Here is a 25,716-nt window from a genome sequence, read left to right on the forward strand (position 1 = left end):
GGATGTAATATGGGGATTTGAGAATTAACATTGAATGTAAGCAAGCAAATATATAAGATTATTTCTTGCATATGCTATAAATACAATAGAAATACTTAAAATGCTTTACCTAATTTATATATATATATATATATATATATATGTGTGTGTGTGTACATATTTATATATACATACATACAATCACTAAATAATTTTCTAAAATAAAAATTTTTATTTTTATTAAGTAATAAGGAACATTCTTAAATGTGGTTGAAATAAAAAATTAGAAAGTGTCGGGCAGTGGTGGTGCATTCCTTTAATCCCAGCACTTGGGAAGCATAGGCAGGCAGATTTCTGAGTTCCGGGCCAGCCTGGTCTACAGAGTGAGTTTCAGGACAGCCAGGGTTATCCAGAGAAACCCTGTCTCAAAAAAATAAAAAACAAAAACAAAAAAATTAGAATGTGATTGTCTTTAGTAAGAAAAAAGTAAATCAAACATATCTGAAAAAGGTTTCTTCCATATTTCAGTTTTAAAATAATATTATCCATAATGAAATTCTTCTTGGTATCACTTTGTCTTCATAGCTATAGTGGGTTTCCTTCTATTTCAAGTCATAGTGGCATATTGGTGATAATATTTTCTTCTAAATCAAAATTCTGAACTCTATCAGTATTTGTCCCTGTAAAGAGACAGAGAATTAATTCTTGAATAGTTTTCTTAATATGCTGGCATTTCTCCTTCTGACTACTGCTGTTACAGGAGGAAATTCATGCACCCAAATTTCATGTGATCTTTGCCCTTGGTATGAAATTTTTACTATGAAATGAGACATGTAAGGAACATGGAAAAGATCTAAGGTAAAAACATCTTAGGTCCCCTAAGGAGTACTTTCACAAGGCATTATGTAAACCTCACGGTACCCTGATTAGTTAACAGTCTTGTCTATTGGTGTCTGATGTTGTTGTGTCATCTTTCCTGTTTATATATGTATGCATGCATTTAAAAATATTTCTTTTACTTACTCTTAACACTGGTTTGCAACTGTTATGCCTGGAAATTATCTCATTCAAATATGAACTTTGATTCTTGAATTAATCTAATTTATCTTAAAAATATTCTACTTTTATCATCATATATTATTTGATGACAAGTGAGAAAATAAAATCTGGACTTGAAGTAAAAGAGTGCATAGAGAAAATTGTAGTGAAGTTGGGAAGTATTGAAAAAAAATCTCTCAAATAATTAAGTCTTTTTGATAGGACATTGGATGGCAGATGTGCTTCCCAGTGTCAGCCTTTTGAAACATTAATCAGTATAAGATCTTAAATCTTATGTCTTCATATTTGATCTCATTTGTTCAACCAGATTATCATTCACTACAGAAAGCCATGAGATCAACATGAGTCATTTAATATAAGTATTCTTGTATCATTATCTGATTAAAACATATGCCTGTTTTCCTTAATAAATAGAAAACACTGCTGTAATAAGATCAGAGCTTTTCTGATGTGTCCATGGAGAGAGGCTGATGCCATACATTCTGGCCTAAGACTGGTCACAATAAGGATATATGGACATTGTTATTTCTGAGGGAGATGAGTAAGGGGAAACTACAGCCTATACTGGCTGAGCTTACCTTGACAGCCATAGATATAAACAAGTTAAAACAATTTCTTTAAAAAAAGCCAGAACACGTGTGTCTGAAAATCGGTATATGAACCAAGGACCTGTCTTACATCCTGGAGTATACAATGACAAAAGGGGATTCTGATTAAGAAGTTATTAAAGATAGAGTCAGAGTATTCATTCAAACAAAACCACAGCTAAGACATAGAGGAACTGAATCGACTGTATGGAAGACAAGCTAAGGGTGAATTTGAGGCTGTGGAGAAGTCATTTTAAATCTCTGTATTCTAGGTTCCAAAAGTCAGTAGAGCAGTGATCTACCTTGGAGATTAATAAAGAATCATGTGACAGTCATGTCTACAGAACTTGCAATGTGTGGTTCTCCTCACAGAGAAAAAGCAGAATGATGCATTTTGTAATTCAAGGCAGTAGTATCTGAATTCTCTGTAAGACACTGAAACTGAGAATCCTTTGGTTCCTCTGGTGCATCTCTGAGTTCTGTATAGGAAGAACTCCTAATCTGATCTTAATACTATAATACCTTTTGTGCTAGAACTAGTTTCATGGCCCATGATTTGCTGGAAGTTGAGGAAAAGGATACCAGGTATGCATCCACAAATCATAGTGAATGCCTTGACAGTACTGCTCCTGGATTTTTTTCTCAAACTTTTCCAATTGCTTACCTCACAGGCAGGGCAACTGTGGTCAGATGATGACAAGGTACCACCTTGCATCCTCTTAGATTTGTCATGGCTCTTTACATTTTTATTAAAAATGTGATTATCAGATGCCTTCTTTGCCTTTTTTTCAATATTACCAGAATTCTAAGTAATGGCATGAGTGAGTAGGCATGAATAGGCCTTCTTTAAAGCCATCCCCTAAGGCATGCTTCTAGATGGTTTGCCTAGATTATTCAATTTGAAGGCATGTAATAAACAACCATTAAGCTCAGTTCATTTAATTTTGTATGTGAAGAGGCAGAAAGCGTTTGTCCACCTGCGTGTATGAATGTGAAAGAGCTAGGAATATACCAAGTCCTTCTTTCCTCACAGCTTACACCAGTGTTGTATGAGACAGTCAGAGGAATGAGTGATATCCTGGCTTCCTTGCTTGTTCTACATTCTGATAGATCTTCTTCTTAATGTATGGAGAACATGTTAGTTTTGTTTTGAATGGAAAAGTCTTATTTAAACACTTTTGAATGACTTACCATCTTGTTTGTTTCAAGCTTTGAAACAATAATTTATTCGCACAGAGGAGATTCTGTCCCAGTTGAACAGAATGAATTTTTGATATACCTTTAATTTGTGCAATATTATATGTAGAAATTGAGTTATCAACTAAAGAGAATTTCTTAAAATATATGAGTTTTTATGTTATTTTGTCAGGGAGTGTGATGTGCAGAAAGCTATTACTAAAAAAGAATCGGTAGTAATGATGGCAACAGTGAGAATGGGATGAAGAGTGAAGCCCAGACTTAAACTTCCACTGTCAACAATTACAAAATGAGATAATTCACATTACATAACTTATAAAACTCATAATGAAAAATGGATACCCATAAGTTTTCTAAATTTGATTTCTCCATAAAAGTTAGTTTCATAAGAGGCCTAAGAGCTATTCAGTAAAGAGTAAGATAGAGCTGATGCGTTAAATTCAATTATAATATTGCCAATAGCATATTTAAAATAAAAATTAAAGAATGTTATAGTTACCTACCATGAAGAACAACAAACATTTCTTAGGAAACTTAATGGTATAATGGTAAATATAACAGATAGTGGCAGGGCCTTAGAGAATATAATGGATTAATGAGGCAGACTAAAGTCGCAAGCAATAGCCAATGTGATTCAGGGCATCAAACAACCTATACTCTGATGGTTAAAAAAAGCCACATGAATAAAGTTTCTAGTCAAAATGACAGGCCATACTTGGCACAAACATGTTTTCCCAGAGAAGCACATAAACACACAAAAATAGCCAGTTGTAATGAGAAAATTCATTCTTCTCTATACTTGGAGAAGCACAAATCATATTAAAAGAACAATTTCATGATTTTGAAGAACTTCAGGTCACAAGCCTCTTGCTTTATTTCTTGCACTTTTTCTCACAAGCACTCAGAATTCTCTTCACATGACTTCATTCTTTGACCATGTATTAGTTTGGGTTCTCTAGAGTCACAGAACTTATGGGTAGTCTCCATACAGTAAGGGAATTTGTTGTTGACTTACAGTTTGTAGTCCAACTCCCCAACAATGGTCAGCAGCAGCTGTAAATGGAAATCCAAGGCTCTAGCAGTTACTCAGTCCCTCAAGGCCAGCAGATGGAGAGAGAATCTTCCTTCTTCCAACATCCTTATATAGGTCTCCATCATGTGTCCCAGATTAAAGGTGTGTACCACCATGTCTAGATACAGGACTTGCTTTGTCCCAGATGAACTTGAATTCAGAGACCTCCTTGCCTTAGTTTCCTGGAATTCATAGCCACTATTCCTCAAGATTTCAAAGTCAAGATCCAGGTCAGAAACTTGTATCTCCCAGCCTCAAGATCAGGATCACAGATGAGCCTTCCAATTCTGGATTGTAGTTCATTCCAGACAATAGTCAAGTTGACAACCACAAATAGCCACTACAATCCACCCCTTATCAACTTGACACAAATAATATATTATGTCTACATGAAACAATAACAAGGTGATGAATACACCTAACATGATATAATTATTCCTTGTAAAATCATGAATGAATTTGTAAATTTACAATGGGGCAAGGTCCTTTGGGAACATTCTTGTAGTATCTCAACTTAAATGCCAATTGATGTTGAAGAAATTGGAAGGAAGACAAATGTGTTCTTAACAAAATAAAGCAGAAACATTCATATTACTTTATAAACCTCATTTCTGTAACTGGTTACATGGCCTTAGCTGATATTTATAACTACCTTTTTCTACTACCTAGTCTGTATTTCCTCTACGCTCTGTAAACAACTCAGCAGGTCTTGGCTCTTTTCCTGGAGGAGTGACCCATAACTTCATTTCTGATACATCTGTATCCTTTGTCATCCAGCTTGGATTAGGCTATTGTAGTTTCTCATTGACTTTAACCACAGGACTTGGTAGTACTAAGTTAGTAGTACTAAGAGACACCCTAAAGGATCTCCTACAGGTGAGACATAATCCTTCTTACCTCCACTGTGGAGATGCAATACACTTTCTCCATGGGAATCTAGATCTATAACCTTGCCTAATACTGTTAATCCTTTTTTGGCCTGTTGGTTTAATGGCATTAGAAGCCCAAAATGATCAGGGAAAGTCTGAGCTTCCATTCAATTAAATGTTTGTTGTGGTTCCTGGTAGGAGCACCCCTCCCTCTAGCCAGCAGGACCTAGAGTTGTGGGGACAGGAAGCAAAACTCTTTGTAAAGGGTCATTAGGAGTGAGAGTGAGTGAAATTATTCCCTTTTCCACCCCTTGATTCTTGGACCAATGGATACTGCGTATGGGAAAAGCTGTACCATATGTCAGATGCTGATTTGAAGCATTTACTGCATTCTGAAGAACTCTGCCCAATGCCCTCCATGCTGCTGCCACCTAATTGGTGTTATAACTGTGTATTCAAAAGATTATTCCATCTTTCTATCTGACCAGCTGCTTCTGGAGGATGGGAAACATGGTAAGATGAGTGAATTCCATGAATGTGGGCCTACTGCACACTTCTGGTTGTGAAATAAGTTCCTTGGTCAGAAGTAATACTGTGTAGAATACAATAATGATGGATAAGGCATTCTGTAAGTCCATGGATGGTGGTTTTGGCAGAAACCTTATGTGCAGGAATGGCAAATCCATAACCAAAATAAGTATCTACTCCAGTAAGTAGAAAATATTGTCCTTTTCATGGAAGAAGTGGTCCAATATAGTCAACTTGTCACTAGGTTGCTGGTTGTCACCTCAAGGAATGGTGCCATATCTGGGACTCAGTGTTGGTCTCTGTTGTTGAGAGATCTGGCATTCAACAGCAGCTGAAGCCAGGTCAGCCTTGTTGAGGAAGTCCGTGTTGGAAGTCCGTGTTGTTGAGCCCCAGCATAACCTCCTACTCAGCCACCAAGGCCACTTTGTTCATGTACCCATTGAGAAATGATGGGAAATGACTGTGGAAAGAGGCTGACTGTCCACAGAATGGGTCATTTTATCCACTTCCTTAATGAACTCCTCAGCTGTAGTCAACGTTTAGTGTCCATTTACACCAGACACAAATATCTTCACTTCCTTTGCACATTTGGAGAGATCTATCAACACACTTCTTCCCTAGATACCTTTCTCATCAATTTTCCAATTATGATCTTTCTAGGTCCCTGACCATCCAGCCAATCCATTAGCTACAACCCATGAGTCAGTGAAAAATCATACATTTGTCTATTTCTTCTTCCAAACAAACTATAATACCATGTGTGTTACCCAAAGTTCTGCTCACAGTGAAATTTTTCTTTCACCTGTATCTTTCAGGGTTGTTCAAGAAAGCATCTGTTCACTTCTGCATGGTGTTTGCATAATGTGCAGAGCCATCAGTAAACCAGGTCCTAGTCTTACCTTCTGAAGTTAGCAAATCATAGGGATCACGCCATGAAATTATAGGCACATGGGAGCAGATTGCACTGTAACCATAGAAACCATAGGAATTTGAGGAACTTCTTCATGTAACTTGCTTGTGCTTTCAGGACCTGCTTGGGCCTGATCAGATCACATATATACTGCTTCCATTTGATAATAGACTGCTGTTGTGCATATCTTACTTTATGACTTGCAGTGTCTGATAATACCCATCTAATGATGTCCAGTTCAGGTGACATAGTAACTTAGTGTCCTATTGTCAAATGTTCATTTTCCACTAAGGCCTTATAGCAAGCCAAGATCTGTTTTTCATAGAGAGAATACTTCTCTGCAGAAGGTCTTAGAGCTATGCTCAAAAAGCCCAAAGATCTCTTCTGCATTTCACCTACAGGGGCCTGTCAGAGGTTCCAAACAACATCTCTATTTGCCATTGACACCTCAAGTACCATCGGGTCTGCTGGACTATATGGTCCAAGTGGTAAAGTAGCCTACATAGCAGCCTGGACCTGATGAAGAGCTTTCTCCTGTTCCAGACCCCACACAAAGCTAGTAGCTTTCTGACTCACTTGGTAAATGGGCCTGAGTTATATACCCAAATGAGAAATGTGCTGTCTCCAATGTCCAAATAGACCCATTAAAGTTTGTGCTTCTTTTTGGTGGTGGTAGGGATCAGGTACAATAACTCATCTTTCACCTCAGAAAGAAGATATCTGCATGTTCTACACCACTGGACTCCTAAGAATTTCACTGAGGTAGATAGTTCTTGAATTTTCATTGGGTTTATTTCTCATTCTCTAATACACATATGTGTTTCCAATGAGTGCAAAGGGCTTGCTATTTCCTCCTCACCTGGTCTGATCAGCATACTGTCATCAATATAGTACACCAATGTGCTATTTTGTGGGAGAAACAAACAATAAAGATCTTCTAAATAAGTTATGACACAGGACAGGATAGTTAATATCTCATTGAGGCAAAACTGTAAAGGGATAAATACTGCTGACCTTACCAACTGAAAGCAAATTGCTACTGGTTGTCTTTATGGACAGGTACCAAGAAGAAGGTATTTGCTAGATCAATAGCTCCATAGCAGGTACCAGGAGATGTGTTAATTTGCTCAAGTAACCAAATTACTTTGGTACAGTATCTGCAATTGAAGTTACTACCTGATTTAGTTTTCCATAGTCAACTGCCATTCTCTATGATCCTTCTGTCTTCTGCACTGGCCAGATAGGATATTTAAAGGGAGATGTGGGAACCATCAACCCTACATCTTTCAAGTCCTTGATAGTGGAATTTCTTTAATTCCTCTAGGAATATAATACTGTTTTTGAAAGAGTGTACAGGGAGGGATTCATGGATCCAGATACATATATAGGAGAGAGATAGATAGACAGACAGACAGACAGACACACACACACACACACACACATACACACACACACAGAGAGAGAGAGAGAGAGAGAGAGAGAGAGAGAGAGAGAGAGAGAGAGAGAGAGAGAGAGAGAGAGAGAGAGAGAGAGAGAGAGAGAGAGAAAGAGAGAGAGAGAGGAAATGGAGAGAGAGGAGAGAGACAGAGACAGAGGAGAGTTTTTGTGATTGATTGGAAATGGTGTACTGGTTGCTAATCCAACAGTGGCTGGTTGCAAACAAAAAGTCCAAGAATTTCATAGTAGCTCAGTTTACAATTTGGGTGTCTCAGCTACTTTTTAGTATGTGTTGGAATCCAATGCCAGTGAAGGAATGGATGTGCTAGCAAGATGAGAGCAAATAGGTAAAGAGAAAAAATTTCCCTCTTTTATGTCTTTAAATATATTTTCAGCAGAATGTATGGCCAAACTTAAACTTGTATCTTCCTATGTCAAGATCCAAACTGAAGGTGTACATCTTCCATCTCAGGATCTGGATTAAAGGCACATGTCTTCTTGCTCCAATTTCCAGATCAAAGCTGTGTATCTTTTTACCTCAAAGGACTGGACTAAAAGTGAATTCACTCACTTCAAACTAAGCAAAGATTGTCTCATAGATATTCCATCCATTTCTGTATCATAATTCATTCTAGATATAATGAAGTTGAAAGTCAATAATAACTAGCACAGAGGAAATTGTATTTTTGCATTTTTTGTTACCAAATATAAGGATAGATTATTCACTAAAGGATTTAGCCATCTATTCCTCAAGTATAATAATACCATTTTCCTTAATTTTTATTTTTTTTTTTACTTGACCACTTTACACCTCACTCACTGTCCCCCTCCCAGTCCTTCCCTCCCATAATCAATTTCCCATGCCTCCTCCCCATCTTCTATGACATGTTGGGATCCCAGTGGTATTTCAAATTTCTGCAGGACTAGGCACTTCTTCTCCCACTGAGGCTACACAAGGTAGCCCAACTATAAAACATATCTCACATACAGGCAACAGCTTTTGGGAGCTCCCCCACTACAGCTGTTCAGGACCTAGATGATGGTCAAGCTGCATATCTGCTACATATGAACAGGAAATTCTAGGTCCAGCTTCTTTGGTTGGTGGATCAGACTCTGAGAGCCCCAAAGGTTCAAGTTAGTTGAATCTGTTGCTCTTCTTGTGGAGTTCCTATGCCCTTCATGCCTGCAATCCTTCCTTCTATTCTTCCAAATAGAGTCTGCAAGCTCCATCCACTGGCTGTGGGTGTCAATATCTATCTGAGTCAGCTGCTGCATGGAGCCTCTCAGAGGACAACATGCTCCTGTCTAATGGTGCTGGCGTAACTGGATGTCTACATGTAGGTGAATGAAAATACATCCATACTTATCATCTTGCACAAACTTCAAGTCTAAGTGGATCAAGGACCTCAGTATAAAACTTTAAATACTTTTTATGACAGTCTGAACTAATCCTAAGTGACCCAAAATTTAAAAAGGATATTTTTTTCTCCTTTCATATAGCTTTTCAATATTCTCTTGGGGGCTGTCCTATGCTTTTTCATATAATGTCATTTCTTCTGGAAACCAAGGATTTTAATCATTTACAGCTTGCAAGCAATCTAATAGTTGTGATTTTGAAACTTGTGCTCAACTATTCTTTAAAAAAAAAAAAACATGCACAAACTCATCCTAAGACAATGCCTGGTCTGGTGTGCCCCATTATCCTCATTTCCCTTCTTCTGTGAGGAATACATGAGTAAAGTTTACAATCACAGTGACAAGATGCATTCAGTGGAAAAAAACACATGTGGCAAAATAGAAGGCAATATTTAAATTGGCCAACTCAGAAGATAGGAGATAATGTTGGACATGAACACCATTAACGTTTCCAGTCTTCCAGAGATCCTGAGTTCAATTCCCCAAAGATCTGCAATGGGATCCAATTCATTGCACTGACAGATTCTCAAGGCCAAATCAATCCTTCTTCCCTTAAGTTGGCTCTGTTACCATTTTGTTACAGTGATGAGATAAAGCCATCTTCCCATCCCCAGGACCTGCTTTTTGAATATGCCTGTCCCTACAATGCCTGCTTTGTATAGAAGCACTCATGTTCATCTAGCAAAAATAACTAAGCAAAGTACAGAGAAAACCTTCCCAGCCCTACCTTTTAATGAACTTCATGTCTTTATTCTGCAACCCAGAGGGCCATATCATTCTTCTCCTGTTCTATTTACCTCACTAACTTTTGTATTTGGTGTATTGTCTCCCACCTCTTTGAATTCTGAGTTTCCAATGCTAATCAGCAATTTCTATTATTATTTTTTCTATTTCATTAAACTAGTTTCCTTGATTGAAAAAAATAAAATTTCAATTCTTATCCATTACAAATAATTACATAAGTATACAATATGATGTGATTCCTAAAGTATCAGAAATACAAAATATAAAAAAATTAATATCATGAAAATCAGTACTAAAATTCTAGTAGACTATTAGTTGAAATGACAACTTCTTTGAGCAAATGAGGAGGAGATGGTAAGCAAGAATTCAAAATCATGTTATATAATGAAGAAAATTGGCAGTATATGTTCATATCAGGAGGCGTATGCACAATTGTTATAACAGCCAAATTATTGATAGAACCTTATTGCTAATCAACAAATAAAGAAAAAAAATGGTACAATCATACTAAAATGTATTACTCATTATTTTGAAGGTATAAATTATTGAAATATGCATCCAAGTAGAAGAATGTAAAAAATTCATTTATCAATTTAATTCTTTTTTTATTAGATACTTTCTAATAAAAATTTCATTTATCTATTTAAATTTATCTATCTAAATTTCATTTATCTATTTAAATTTATCTATCTAAATTTCATTTATCAATTTAAATGAAAGAAACTGTGTAAGAAATAATTATTTTGAATTGTGTGAACAACTAGAAGATTCAAATACAATCTATGAACTTTAGGTAATAATTATATTTCCTGGTTTAACCTGGACATAAAAGGATAGAAAATGATTAGCAAAGAAAATTATGATATAGGCCTGGGTGATGATAATATTTTATATTTTTACAAATCATTCAATTATACTCCTGAAAATGATTATCAGAATTAAGGAAATGTTAATGTCTGCATTTTCACTGTGAAAACTTGTTTGTGCATGGAATTGATAAATTTATATAGTTTTGAAAATTGTACTAAAATAAGTTCTAGGTTTGTTTTAAATTTTAATTGTGTGTGTGTGAGCATATGTGCCCCTGTAGACCATGGGTGTCAGATGATCCTGGAACTAGAGTTCCAGGCAGTTATTAACTCCTGGGATTTGGTTATTGGGCACTAAGCACAGGTCCTCTGCAAGAATGTACTTCACTCTTAACAGGTAAGCAATCCATCTAGCCCTTGCTGGTTTTCATCCTCAACTTGACAATACCTAGAAATAATTAAGAAAGGGGTCTACATATCAACACTTGACTCCTTTAGATTGTCATGTGGCCACATCTGTGGAGTATTACCTTTATTGAAATTTGATGTGATAGCTCAGTCAATTGTGAGAAGAAATATATCTATGTAGTTATACCTGATTTGTACAAGAAGGCTAGTTGGGTATGAGCCAGAGCATAGGCTGTAAGGAGCATTTTTCTGTAAGTTTTACCTCAGCACCTTCCTGACTCCTCTCAGTATTGGATTGTGACCTAAATACAGAAGCTAAAATGCAAACTCTGTTCTGTGGGTCACACTAAGAAAAATTTTGTTTATAACAATGAGCTAATGTGTAGCATGATAGTGATCATGCGGAAGAATGAGCATTATTGGGACATGTGGGTCTAGCTCTTGAACTCTATCTAGCAATTAGTATAAACAGCAAATATTGACAAACATCCTAAGAAAACAATATCAAGGATATTCTCCAGCCATTAGAATCTCTTTTATTTAAGTTCTATTTTCCTCACCAGTCTGATCAGAAGAAATTTTACTATAATTTAGAAAAAAACAAAACACAAAATTATTCCTTTATTTTTGCCTCCAAACATAGGAGGAAAATATTCAGGTTGCATATATTTGTTTTGAAACAGATATTATGCCATATTTATAAAATCATTAACTTTGAAACAATTTTTCATCAAGCCCAGGCTAAAGTTAAGCTATCTTGGCATTCCATCTAGTAGGTTCAATGGATCTTTTATATTTCTGATCCAGCCTTGGCACATGCTTCAGAGTATATAATTAAGCTACGTGGAACAATTCTGTTAATGGCAATATTCTTGCCAGGAATTCTCTAAAGGATCACTCATACCATTTCTGATCTACATTTCAACCTGAAATTCTCCTTATAAATTTATATTTTATTCCCTTCTCTTTACAAATTTCAGATTTATACAATGTCTGGAGAATTTTCTTGCATATGGTCATACCAAACTCCTATTTTTCCCATGTTGGAATCCACTAAGACATACATATTTCTAACACTACTGTAGCCTCCACTGACTATAATAAAACTAAATAAATAATACAGGTATGTATATGGCTGCTCAATTAAGTCTATTCATATCAGGTACAAATTAGAAATAACTTCTACAAGCAATAAGGAAGATAAAATTGAAGTAGATTATTGTCTTTGAAAGAAACCAATCCACGACAATGGACACAATGTTCTTTTATTCACGCTCATCTCTGTACAGCCAGAGTTAATTTAGAAAAGTTAATTCTGTTTAACCTGATACAAAGCAGAAATTAACTGGGAAATCTTACCAAGCAGGTCTTTGATTATATGTTGGTATGTTCTTTATTCACCAACAGGTGCATTTTGCATCTTATTGGAATAATAATGTATAAAGATATCTTAAGACATGAACAATATAACAAAAGGAATTTTCTAAGAATATAAATCAAGACAAATTATAAATCATATCATCAAACTTGTATATGAATATATGCCTACTCCACACACATACACACACACACACACATATATATATATATATATATATATATATATATATATAGAGAGAGAGAGAGAGAGAGAGAGAGAGAGAGATTATGGACAGTTGTTCTTGTAAGTATAAATAAAATTTTGAAGTGCTTGCTTATTTAGAAACACTTGTACTGGGCATTGACCCAGACAGGGGAAAATACAATGATACACGAAACATATAAAGTCTTCCTTCTTAGAGTAGTTTGCTATCATTCTGAAACAGTGAAGAAAATTCAAGAATGAAATTATAAAGCACAATAAATAAAGTATTCGAGTAAGAATGTTTGAAGAATGATAGGCAACAAATGCAAAATTTGTAGAATAGTTGTGTAATTGGAATACTTCCAGCACAAAGAGCAGGTGGATGTTTGTCCTAATGGTAAAAGGAAAAGGAAAAATATGATATCAGAGAGTCTGTTACAGTCTGGTGATATCAGTGACTACTGGCTGTGGGCAGCATTTTAAATTACATATGTTACAGCGATTGTATGTAAGCTTGGATTTCCATTGATAATATTTATGAGCCTGCTGTGCATAAATCTGTACCACAAATTCCTTTTCTTTTCTCCAGTTTACCTACCCCATACTACAGAAGGTTATCAATTTTATTTCACATCTAGAGATTAGATGAACTATTTTGATGAATTAATAAATTATAGCCAAGCGGCTGCAGATGCTTTAATGGTCAAGAGGACCCAACTTGGATACCTAGTACACATGTTTGGTAACTCACAATTGACTATAGTTTCAACTCCAGGAAACTTTATACACTATTTTGGCCTCTATTATCACCTAAGGCCATGTGTACATACCACCACTTATAAATAGTCATATATTCTTAATTAAAAAGAAATTTATAACTCAAACATAACAGGTGCATTGTTTATATTTTATATGAAGCAGGTTCAATGACTGTTACAGTACTCTTTTATATTACATTACATATTTAAAATTTACATTGGAAGCCAGGCAGTGGTGGAGCATACATTTAATCTAAGCACTTGGGAGGCAGAGGCAGGCAGATTTCTGAGTTCGAGGCCAGCCTGGTCTACAGAGTGAGATCCAGGACACCCAGGGCTACACAGAGAAACCCTGTCTCGAAAAAACAACAAAAAAAAAATATTATATTGGATGGACAATATTATGCATTATTTTCAAATGGAGAACTATAAACTTTAATGATTAAAGGTCAAACATTTAGTAAAAATAGATGGGTTAAAATAAAATACCAATCTATTACAAAAGTACATTTTTATTGAAATACTGCTTCTCAACCACTATCTTATTATAAATTTTTCACTTTCAAAATTGGTTAATTTGGTAAACATTTTCATAACTACTGGGATCATTCATAATTATTCTTAAGACATGCATTGGCCTTGACCGTGCCTTTACAGTAGTGAAAGGCTTTCTAATTCTGTACCCAATCCTTCCCAATGCAGGTGGAATGTACCCTTTCAATAGAGTCAGTTCTACAAGATATGGGGTAGAGCAGGGATTAAACTTTTTCATATCTTCTAGGTTCAAAAATATATTTCCTTTTAAAATGGGTGCTGTGCTAAAAATATAAAATGTATGAGAGGAAACAATTTTTAAATATCTTACTGAAAAGATTTAGCATCAAGGAAGCCTTTGCAGCTATGCATTTTATTATTTATTATCTTTGCTGATGTGTAGCGAAAGGCATTACTGAACATTTCTAATGAAAATTTTAAATAAAACTGAACTCAGACTTTTAAAGGAAGCACTACTCATTGCCGTAGAAGAAGCTTGTTACAGCCATGCCTCAGTTTCTAGAGATTTGTCAGCTGCCCCCTCCAGTGATGGACAGCGTCAGCTACCCCCTCCAGTAAGGGACAGCCAATATTTCTGATAGGCATAACAGCAGTCTTTATAACCCGTAGTTTATTGATTTCTCTCAGAGATGATGGATATTGGAAGCTTCATTAACTCTTGAGAGGATAGAAAAAATGTGCTACTGCTTTTAGATACAGTGGAGGTAAAAATGCTCTGACACCAACAAGCCGTAGAATATATATCAAAATAAAAATCAATGCCATTCAAGTTAATTTTCATTATACCTTTACAGTAGTGAAATGTTTTCTAATTCTGTACCCAATCCTTCCCAATGCAGATGGAATGCACCCTTTCAATAGAGTCAGTTCTACAAGATATGGGTTATAAAATTATTGAATTGAACTCTGCAATGAAGGGATGAAAATTGATTATAGGGCTGTTTTACTAGGAAAACTATAGGGATACCTCTCTCTTTCTCTCTCTCTCTCTCTCTCTCTCTCTCTATCTATCTATCTATCTGTCTATCTAAGCTCAAGGTAGACTAGGTTAACTTGGACATATGTGTTAACGTCAGTAAAGAAAAATTGTTTATTTTGCCACAAGGTATTATGCATCTGGGAGTATGGAGATGAAATATAGAAATTTGAACAGCATAGATGAAGTATTTGGAAGAAGTAGTAAAGCTGAAATTGGCTAAACTTCTTTTAAGAAAGTGTTTATGTAAGAACAGGCAGACACTAAGTGATGTGTGCTGTTGCTTATTTAAACCACTCTCTAACACTTGCTTTAGAGGTCTAAATGATTTATGGAGAACTGTTGTGATTATTTATCCAAGATTTCAGAGACTATACATACTAATAAAACAACAATAATATTAAATTAGATATGTAAAACCTATATATGTTAATTAAATTTAAATGAATTTCATTACTTATATAGATTATTTTAATATAAATAATCTGTTTGACTGTATATAAATTAGGAAATGTTTGTTTTATTTCTATTCAATTCTCAATGGAAATGAGATTTGAGGAGAACAATAACATGATCCCAACCAAATCAAAGGGAAAATAGCACAAATAATTTCTATTTTGCTATGCCAATAAAAGCTATAAAATTGTGGTAATTTCATCATTCTCATTTTCTGAAGCTACTACAAATCATATTTATTTTACTTTGCTCTAGAAAAACAAGGAATTTCTGTACAATACAGAATGATAACGCAAGATAAACAGAAACTGGTATTTGATTGAAGAGACAATTTTTTCAGCTGTGAAAGAAAGATACCTGTATTACAAATCCAAACATGATTAAGGAATTTGTTCAGATACATTTTTTTTTCAAATTATGCCACAATGTTGATTTAACATCTTGACATCCATGCATCATGCATCATCACTCTACTCAAATTAACTCTTGATCTAATACCATGTGGTAAATATTTCCATTGACTCCATTTATGAAAATTTAATGAGGGAATACAGATGGCATTTTAATTCCCAATAGTAAACTAATAATCTAATGAGCTGACAAAGATATCATTGTTTTCCTCACTCTAGCTTTATTTCTTTACTCCAGGTTGTTCTGTTTTTATATTGTGATAGACTTATCAGGATTTAACAGCATAGTGATTTGAAGAGCATCTGTTGTCCACCTCAGTGACTATAAAATGCAGAATGCTTTGGCGTCACAAAAGACAGTGGTGTATGCCTGCCTCTAACTCTGCTCCGAAGATAAGGACATGTGTAATTGCATTGATTTTTGTTAACTTTGTTTTTGGAATTTTCATACAAGTATATAATGCATTCTGATCCCTACTAACCAGGTTCTTTCTGAGATTCAGGACTGTTGGATTTGATTTGCTATTAGCTAGAATTATCTGTGTGACCATTGGATTGGAAATATAAGGTCATAATACTTAGAAAAGATAGCAATGATTTACCTACTATGTGTATTTTTCACTAGACATGGTTCCACATAGAAGATTAAGCTCTCCTATATCAATGACTGATTGTTGAGGGGCCCATTCATTTTTTTTAACTTAATTTTCTTCAAAAGCATTTCACTGTGTACCTTGGCTATGCTGGTACTCACTCTGTAGACCAGGCTATACTTGAACTCAAGAGACCTTTCTGCCTCTGCCTCTTGAGTGTAGGATTAAAGGTCCACACTACCACTACATTGCTGACTTCCTTGCTTTGTTTTGTTTCATTTTTTGTTTGTTTGTTTGCTTCCTTTTATTTTTCGGGAGGGTTCTTTGCTTTGTTTTGTTTTGTATAATAAAGTTACTTATCTCTTTTAAATTTTTAATTTATTATACTCTTATCTGTTGTGTTTTCCATCACAATTCCTCCTCCCCTTACCCTGCTTCCCACAAACGCTCCTCCTTTTCCCTTCAGAAAAGGGCAGGTCTCCCATGGATATCAATCAAACATGGCATATCAAGTGGTAATAAGACTAGAGGGGACTCTATTTTCATGTGTGTCATATAGTGTACACTTTTAGTTAGAACTCTTGAAATTTGTCTTTCAAGTAATTTATAAATATTGAAACTTTACAATTAACACATTCAGATCTTAAATTTAGTTCTGTTTCTCTGAGGATAAATATGACACTACACTTGCACTGCTGCTTATCTGATGGATCATTGATCTAACTTTTGATTCACATAGTCAATCAGAAGACTTCTGTTACTTTGAACCCTAAAATTTCCTTTTATATACATAAGGTCTGTCTTTTAAGTGGTATTGATTACATCATTCATTTAAGATATAGCACATATTCAGACTGATATTCTAAAATCAGAGGCTAATGTATGCCCAAATTGTTTCAATTTAGTAATTTGAAAATTCATGTTTTTTCCAAATGCATTTTTATAAGAGCAAACAACAAAGTTTAGATAGGATGATTGAAAGGAGTTGAAAAGTACAGACCACACACATAATTGTATCATATTTTTGATAAGTATTGAAGATATAGGACATGAATATAAAAATGGCCTTTTTGGTGACCACTATGAACAAAAATGTTAGTCTAGATCTTTACATACTTCATGAAATAATTTTATGAATTAATAAAATCAGTCAATGAAATTGATATCCTCTTATTCTTTGTGTAATTATAGTTACTTTGTAAATTGAATTAAAATTTACAAAATACTTTGAATAGCTTTAAGTAAGTTTTGCCTGAATAAAAGTGCAAAAGGAAAAAAAATAAAACAAATTTAAATCTAGATGCATGGTTTTTGTTCATTTGCTAGAAAAAAGTATGTATTCTTTGAAAATGAGTGTATAATTTTATTCCATATATAAAACATAATTATCTTTTGAATGTTTAAATGTTGAAAAGGAACAATATATAAAATAATAAAGAATAATATCAATTTAACATGTTTTCCTTCAGTGATTCACAAATGTAGTCTCTTAAGATCTTATTATGCCATAGTATTTTTAAGATTGTAATAGCAATCTTGGTTCAAAGGGAGGAATAGAACCCACAATTTATAAATAAGGTCCTTGGCCATATTTCAAATTGTATATTGTTCAAAAGATCTTATTCAGCATACTGACTTTCAATTTTTGAAGAACTGTCAGACAACATTCTTAATTATGAAAGATTATATAGTATGTTATATACATAAACATATTCAAATATACACACAGATACACACACATATATATACATATATATGTGTGTGTGTGTATATATATATATATATATATATATATATATATATATATATCCTACTATATATCCTTTCTTTAATTTTAACCAGCATGAAGAGTTAACATATCAGAAAACTCAAATTTTCTGATTCATTAAGATCCAAATGCAACTTTCTTTCAAAACCAGTAAGTACTGTTAGTTATCAAATTAAAAACAAATAAATTATATTAATTAAGAACCAAAACAAATTGAAATGATAGAACTAGGTCTAAAAATCTAATATCTACAACAAACACTTGGAGAGTTCAACTTAATTAAGGCCCTCAAAGTCAACAGATGAATCAGCTCCCGATGACTACAACTTTCTGCTATCTCTACATTTCCTCTTTCCTCCTGTGTGAGGTGTTCTTACTTTTCACCAGGGCTGTATCAATAGATCTCCATGTGATGTACCTTCCTTGATTTTTTTCTGACCTGTTCCCTGTGTGCTCTCTCAGAGTTCTCCATTCACACTGTCTTTTTCTATGTTACATAAGCTTGCACATCGCAATGTGAGCAGGTGGTGGTTGGGTGGATTGGTGGCACCCACAGTTTAACTATATTGAAGTATTGCTAAGGCATGTCATATGCTTAGCTTCTAGGCAAACCCATCAATGCTTCTTGAGGATTCACAGTCTATGATATTAGAATTAGCCACTAACACGGTGAACTGTCCTTTTTTATTTTCTTTATATAGTATTTATAGTTTCAAATCTTTGTTGTATTTATATTTTCATTTAGTAAATATTGGCTGTGTAAAGAAAGAACTTTTACAACTTCTATCCAATTTTATCTAAACTTTCTTAAGTGTTCCTGATGTATATTAGGACTACAGTAACTATGATTTTCTATAAATTACATACTTAGAATGGAAAAATGAGAATGAGTCTGCTTGTGGGTGCTTCTTTGGCCACTGGATATATAGATGAAAAGAAATGACAATAATATTAATTATTAATTTAATGTTAATTATTAAAACATGAAATAAGTTAAAATAAAAACAGAAATTTATGAAGAGATTCAATTTGAAAAATACTAATTGTTATTTTTTAACATATGAATGGAAAATTCAATAGTATATGCTGATAATTTCTTCTAGTTATGTAATTTTCACAATTTCAACCCTAAGTGTGATCCATAGCTCATGTATTTTAAAACATAAAGACAAACTAGTTGTTGTGATTTCAAAGTTTTGAAAGTTTTTGAAAGTTAGGACCTCACTAGAAAGAGTGAGACTTCAGGAGGCACATTGAAAGTAATAACCTCACTCCCGGCTTCAGCTCCCTAATTTCTGCTGCAGGTGACAGATGAAGAATTGGTAATCATCTTCCACTGAGTCCCAACCAACACTGACAGAACCATCAGCCTTATTTACCACCATACCTACCATGCCATGATAGATTGCACTGTATGAAAAATGAACCAGGGTAAGTCCTTCTTACCTAATGTTCATCTTCAGTTGTTTTGTCAAACTGGTGAGGAAAATAACAGAAGAAACCTATTCTTAGAAGTGGACTTATGGCTATAATGAATGAATTCTATGGTTCATAGAGCCTTGGATCTTGCTCTTGGAATGGTGTTGTCATATAGAGAGGAGTGAGATAGAAAAGCTCGAGAGCAGTATCATCAGTGATTAATGGGTATTCTGATATAAGTGCAGAGGAACAGAAGAGACACCTGAATGTGGTCAATTGAGGCCATGTTAGTGAGGTTTTAGAAGGCAGTTATCTTAAAGTCATTCATGTAGCTTTTTTTCCCCACAAATTAAACTAACTATATTTCACTGAATTTAAAATCTGAGTGAGACTGAATTCAAAATTAATGATCTATCCTGTTTAGTGGAGTGCATTTAAAAACAGAATAGCAATTACCCTGTGCCATGGTTATTGCTCACTCTTTTAAGTTAGGTTTATATGAGAGTGAAGAAAAAAACAAAGCAGAAATATGTGAAAATGTGTAATTTGATTGGGAATGGAGCAAGACTGAATTTGAAGATGTGCATAGAGTGATTTTGAATAAAGTGACTATGGATAAAGCAGTGGGACCTTGCAGAATAGCACAGTTAATATTGGGCATTGTAAACATCCATAGAGGGCAAGTCTTCACCTATTAATTGCTTCAACTGTAAAAGTATGAATTCAAGAGAAAGCACAGTTACTATAATAGAGTGCTTGAAAAGATGATACAGTATCTAGGATGAAGAGAATTGTTCCAAGTTTATCTGTCCAGGTCTTCTGAAGCTATTATGGCCAAGGTCCAACAGAACAGAAAAATATAACCCATGAGTCTTAAGAGTCCAAATGAGAGTTGAAGTAAGTGTAGCATTATAAATCTCAGGGTTATTTTTTTTTCCAAATGTTATACAACTGCATCCTCTAACTGTAAGATATCTTATCGAATGTAAGATTCTCTAAGCAATGTTTGTGGCTTTCTATATTCTTCAGTTAGCTTATAATTTTGAAATCATGCATTGAAACACATCAGTGAATCATATATTGTGAATATAAAAAGTATAAATGCAAATTTTTTATAATGCCAATGTATTTTTAAAATTAGGAGCTACAAATTCAATTGCTGGGGATGCCAGGAACCATGAAATACCATCACTGAACAATCTGAGCAGATATTACTCACAATTTCAGCAACACATTATGCTTAATTTTAACAAAGTTTTTGGAGCCTCTGAAATATGTACTTTGCATTTGCTATGCTTTCTCTCAACATGATATCATTAATTTGCTAGCTTTCCAAACAAGTCACAGAAACTCAAGTCTCTTTCCAGTGCAAACATCCACAGCATAAACTTCACATTAGGTTATTCATAACAGAAAGCCTGGAAATTGGTGACAAATAATATTACAGATGGCAATACTAGGAAACTGGCTCACATGCTATTTGTTCTCCTCACCCTTAACTAACGTGCAAGGAAAAGTTTAGTACTGTTGGAATGTTTTCATAATGAGTTTTCCCTAGAAGGCTGACTTTCTGCATATAATGATGAGTATCTTCCCACCTCTCTCGCTATTTGCATGTCTCATTTTTCCTAGCTTTTTATTTAATTTTTAGTATACTTTGAACAAAAATCTTCTGAAAAACAATAGAGATTAAAACTTGTTATTGGCCAGCAAGCAACTTTGACATCAAACATGGTTAGTTACTCTGTTGTGCTCCAGATTCTCAACTACAAACTACAAATATTATTACGCTTTCAAAATCTAACATGGACACAAATGGATCAATCAGTTACTATTGTAATCTTATTCAGAACATACTAAGTGTCACAGGACTATGAGAACTGATAAATTTAATCTTGGCAGAAGAAATAGTGTTTCTGAGGCTTACCAGTAAGTGCAAATGTTTGTAGTTATGCAATGCATCTTCCATACTCGGTAATCAAAATGACTGTAGAATTATTGTAATGCTGAATCAAGAGAACAGAAAAATATCTTCCATCCATTCTAGATATAATTTCTTCATCTGGCTTCTATTTGACAAATTATTTTCAAAGACAGATTAACTTATCACACGATTTTCTCTCAGGTGACGTCTAAGACGGGACTAGCCAGGAGCTCATAGACCACAGAAGAGGCAGAGTAGCTGGGACAGAGTCCTTCCTGAGGTGGGGTTGTTCTACAACCCTCTGTACACCATTCCTGCCAGCAGAGAGCTTGTCTCCAAGGAGAGCTCTGATCCCAGGACTCAGGTGAGATCTCAATTATCTCTCCAGTGACTGTTTAAGGTGGGGCCAGCCAGGAGGCACAGGCCACAGAATCAACAGAATAGCTGGGACAGGGTCCATCCTGCATCTATCTGCACCCAGAAGGTAGGGTTGTTCCACAGCCCTCTGTGCACTGGTCTTGCCAGGAGAGATGTGGTCTCACAGGAAGGCTGACACAAGCTTACAGACACACAGGAGGAGCAAGCTCCAGCCAGAGACAGCAAGAACATCTAACACCAGAGATTATCAGATGGCACAGGTAAACACAAGAATATTACCAACAGAAACCAAGACTACTTGTCATCATCAGAACCAACTACTCCTACCACAGCAAGTCCTGGATACTCCAACACACCAGAAAAGCAATATTTGGATTTAAAACTATATCTATGATGCTGATAGATGATTTTAAGAAGGACATAAATAAACCCCTCAAAGAAAAACAGGAGAACACAGGAAAAACAGGTAGAAGCTCTTTAAGAATTACAGGTAAATATAACCAAAGAGGTAAAGGAATCAAACAAAACCATCCAGGATCTAAAAAATGGAAGTAGAAACAATAGGTGAGCAGGGGGATGTAGGAGGGAACAGATTTTTAATTTATTTTATTTTATTTTATTTTTATCCTTTCTTTTTCTTTACCTTTTTTTTCAGAGGAGAAACCAAGAAAGGAGATATCATTTGACACAACAAAAAAAGAAAGAAAGAAAGAAATCACAAAGGGAGAGATCTCTGGAGATAAAAAACTTAGGAAAAAAGTCAGGAGTAATAGATGCAGGCATCACCAACAGAATACAAGAGATAGAAGAGAGAATCTCAGGTGCAGAAGATAACATAGAAAACATTAAAACAACAACCAAAGAAAATGCAAAAAGCAAAAAAGATCCTAACGCAAAACATCCAGGAAATCCAGGAAACAATGAGAAGACCAACCTAAGGATAGTAGGTAGAGAAGAGACTGAAGATTTCCAACGTAAAAGGCCAGTAAATATCTTCAACAAAATTATAGAAGTAAACTTCCCTAACCTAAGGAAAGAGATGCCCGTGAACATATATTTGAAGTAAGTAAAATCATGTTTGTTCATTCAAACCTGGTAAATTTGTATGTCCATGCTGTAGAGAACTTGAGAAAATGAAATATAGTAGTTATCTTTTAGAAAAAAAAAAAAAAAAAAAAGAAAGAAAGAAACCTACAGGACTCCAAATACTTTTGGACCAGAAAAGAAATTCCTCCTGTCACATAATAATCAAAACACCAAATGCACAAAACAAGGAAAGAATATTAAGAGCAGTAAGGGAAAAAGGTCAAGTAACATATAAAGGCAGACATATCAGAATTACACCAGACTTCTCATCAGAGACTACAAAAGCCCTGGACTAATGTCATACAGACCCTCAGAGAACACAAATGCCAGCCCAGGCTACTATATCCAACAAAACCCTCAATTATCATAGATGGAGAAACCAAGGAATTCCATGACAAAACCAAATTTACACAATATCTTTCTACAAATTCAGCCCTTCAAAGGATAATAAATGGAGAGCTCCATTGCGAGGAGGGAAACTGCACCCTATAAAAAGCAAGAAATTAATCTTTTAACAAAACTAAAAGAAGATAGCCGTGTGAACAGAATTCCTTCTCTAGCAACAAAAATAACAGGAAGCTACAATTACTTTTCCTTAATATCTATTAATGCCAATGGACTCAATTTCCCAATAAAAAGACATAGACTAACGGACTGGTTACGTAAACAGGATCAAGCATTTTGCTGCATGCAGGAAACCTACATCAATGACAAAGACCTCAGAATAAAAGGTTGGAAAACAAATTTCCAAGCAAATGGTCCCAAGAAACAAGCTGGAGTAGTTATTCTAATATCGAATAAAATTGACTTTCAACCTAAAGTGATCAAAAAAGATAAGGAGGGACATTTCATACTTATCAAAGATAAAATCTACCAAGATAAACTCTCAATTCTGGCCATCTATGCTCCAAATGCAACAGCGTCTACATTCTAAAAAAAAAAAAAAAAACTTTACTAAAGCTCAAAGCACATTGCATCACACAAAATAATAGTGGGAGACTTCAACTTCCCATTCTCATCACTGGACAAGGCATTGAAACAGAAACTAAACAGAGACACAGTGAAATTAACAGAAGTTATGAAGCAAATGGATTAAACAGATATCTACAGAACATTTTTTTTTCCTAAAACGTAAGGATATATCTTCTCAGCACCTCATGGTACCTTCTCCAAAACTGACCATATGATTGATCACAAAACATGTCACAAAAGATACAATAAGAATGAAATGACTCCACACATCCTGTCAGATTACCATGGACTGAGGCTGGTCCTCAATAACAACATAAACTTGAGAAAGCCCACATACAGGTGGAAACTGAACAACATGCCACTCAATGATAACTTGGTGAAGGAAGAATTAAAGAAAGAAATTAAAGACTTCTTTGTTATTTTTTAATTAGATATTTTCTTTATTTACATGTCAAATGATATCTCCTTTTCCTGTTTCCCCTCCGAGAAAAAGAAAAAATAATAATAAAAAAATAATAAAATTAAAAAACAACAAACCTGTTCCCTCCCTCCCCTCCTGGCTCATGACCTCCCCTCTCCCACTTCCTGGCCCTGGCATTCCCCTATACTGGGGCAGAGAACCTTCACAGGACCAAGGGCCTCTCTTCACATTGAAGACCCACTAGGCCATCCTTTGCTACATATGCTGCTGGAGCCATTATTCCCACCATGTGTACTCTTTGGCTGGTAGTTTAGTCCCTGGGATCTCTGAGGGTACTAGTTAGTTCATATTGTTGTTCCTCTTAAGGGGCTGCAAACCCTTCAGCTCCATGGGTCCTTTGTCTATTTCTTTCATTGGGGACTCTGCTAAAGCCTTTTTAGAATTTAATGAAAATGAAGCCATAGCATACCAAATCTTATGGGACACATAGAAAGCAGTCCTAAGAGGAAAATTCATAGCTCTGAGTGCCTCCAAAAAGAAACTGGAGAGATCACAGACTAGCAGTTTAATTGTACATCTGAAAGCTCTAGAACAAAAAGAAGCAAATTCATACAAGAGGAGTTGACATCAGGAAATGATCAAACTCAGGGCTGAAATCAACCAAACAAAAGAATTATACAAAGAATAAACTAAACCAGGAGCTGGTTCTTTGAGATAATCAACAAAACAGAAAAACCCTTAGCCAGACTAACTAGAGGGCACATAGACAGTATCCTAATTAACAAAATCAGAAATGAAAAGGGAGACATAACAACAGAAACTGGGGAAATAAAAAAAAAAATCTTTAAATCCTACTACAAAAGTGTATACTCAACAAAACTGGAAAACCTGGATGAAATAGACAATTTTCTAGACAGATACCAGGAACAAAGTTAAATCAAGATCAGATAAACTATCTAAACAGTCCCATATCCACTAAGAAATAGAAAGAGTCATTAACAGTCTCCCAACCAAAAAATCCAAGGACTAGATGGGTTTAATGCAGAGTTTTATCAGACCTTCAAAGAAGAACTAATACCAATACTCCTTAAACTATTCCACAAAATAGAAACAGAAGGTACTCTACCCAATTCATTCTATGAAGTAACAATTACTCTTATATTTAAACCACATGAAGACCCAACAAAGAAAGAGAACTTCAGACAAATTTCTCTTATGAATATTGATGTAAAAATACTCAATAAAATTCTCACAAATGGAATCAAAGTACACATCAAAACGATCATCCATCATGATCAAATAGGCTTGGTTCAATATATGAATCAATCAACATAATCCACTATATAAACAAACTGAAAGGAAAAAAAAACATATGATAATTTCATTAGATTCTGGGAAAACATTTGACAAAATCTAATACT

At 34.8% G+C, this 25,716-nt stretch overlaps 1 long non-coding RNA gene across 1 annotated transcript in view; it reads right to left on the bottom strand.

Annotated features, from left to right (window-relative positions):
- Positions 1 to 21,490: 21,490 nt before the first annotated feature.
- Positions 21,491 to 25,716, bottom strand: part of LOC116092251 — a 28,742-nt gene continuing 24,516 nt past the window's right edge. Inside the window, exon 3 of the long non-coding RNA XR_004119179.1 lies at positions 21,491 to 21,520. This is a non-coding gene — a long non-coding RNA (uncharacterized LOC116092251). The remainder of the gene's footprint in view (positions 21,521 to 25,716) is intronic.

This window comes from Mastomys coucha, unplaced genomic scaffold, assembly GCF_008632895.1.
Source record: "Mastomys coucha isolate ucsf_1 unplaced genomic scaffold, UCSF_Mcou_1 pScaffold15, whole genome shotgun sequence".
NCBI lineage: Eukaryota > Metazoa > Chordata > Mammalia > Rodentia > Muridae > Mastomys > Mastomys coucha.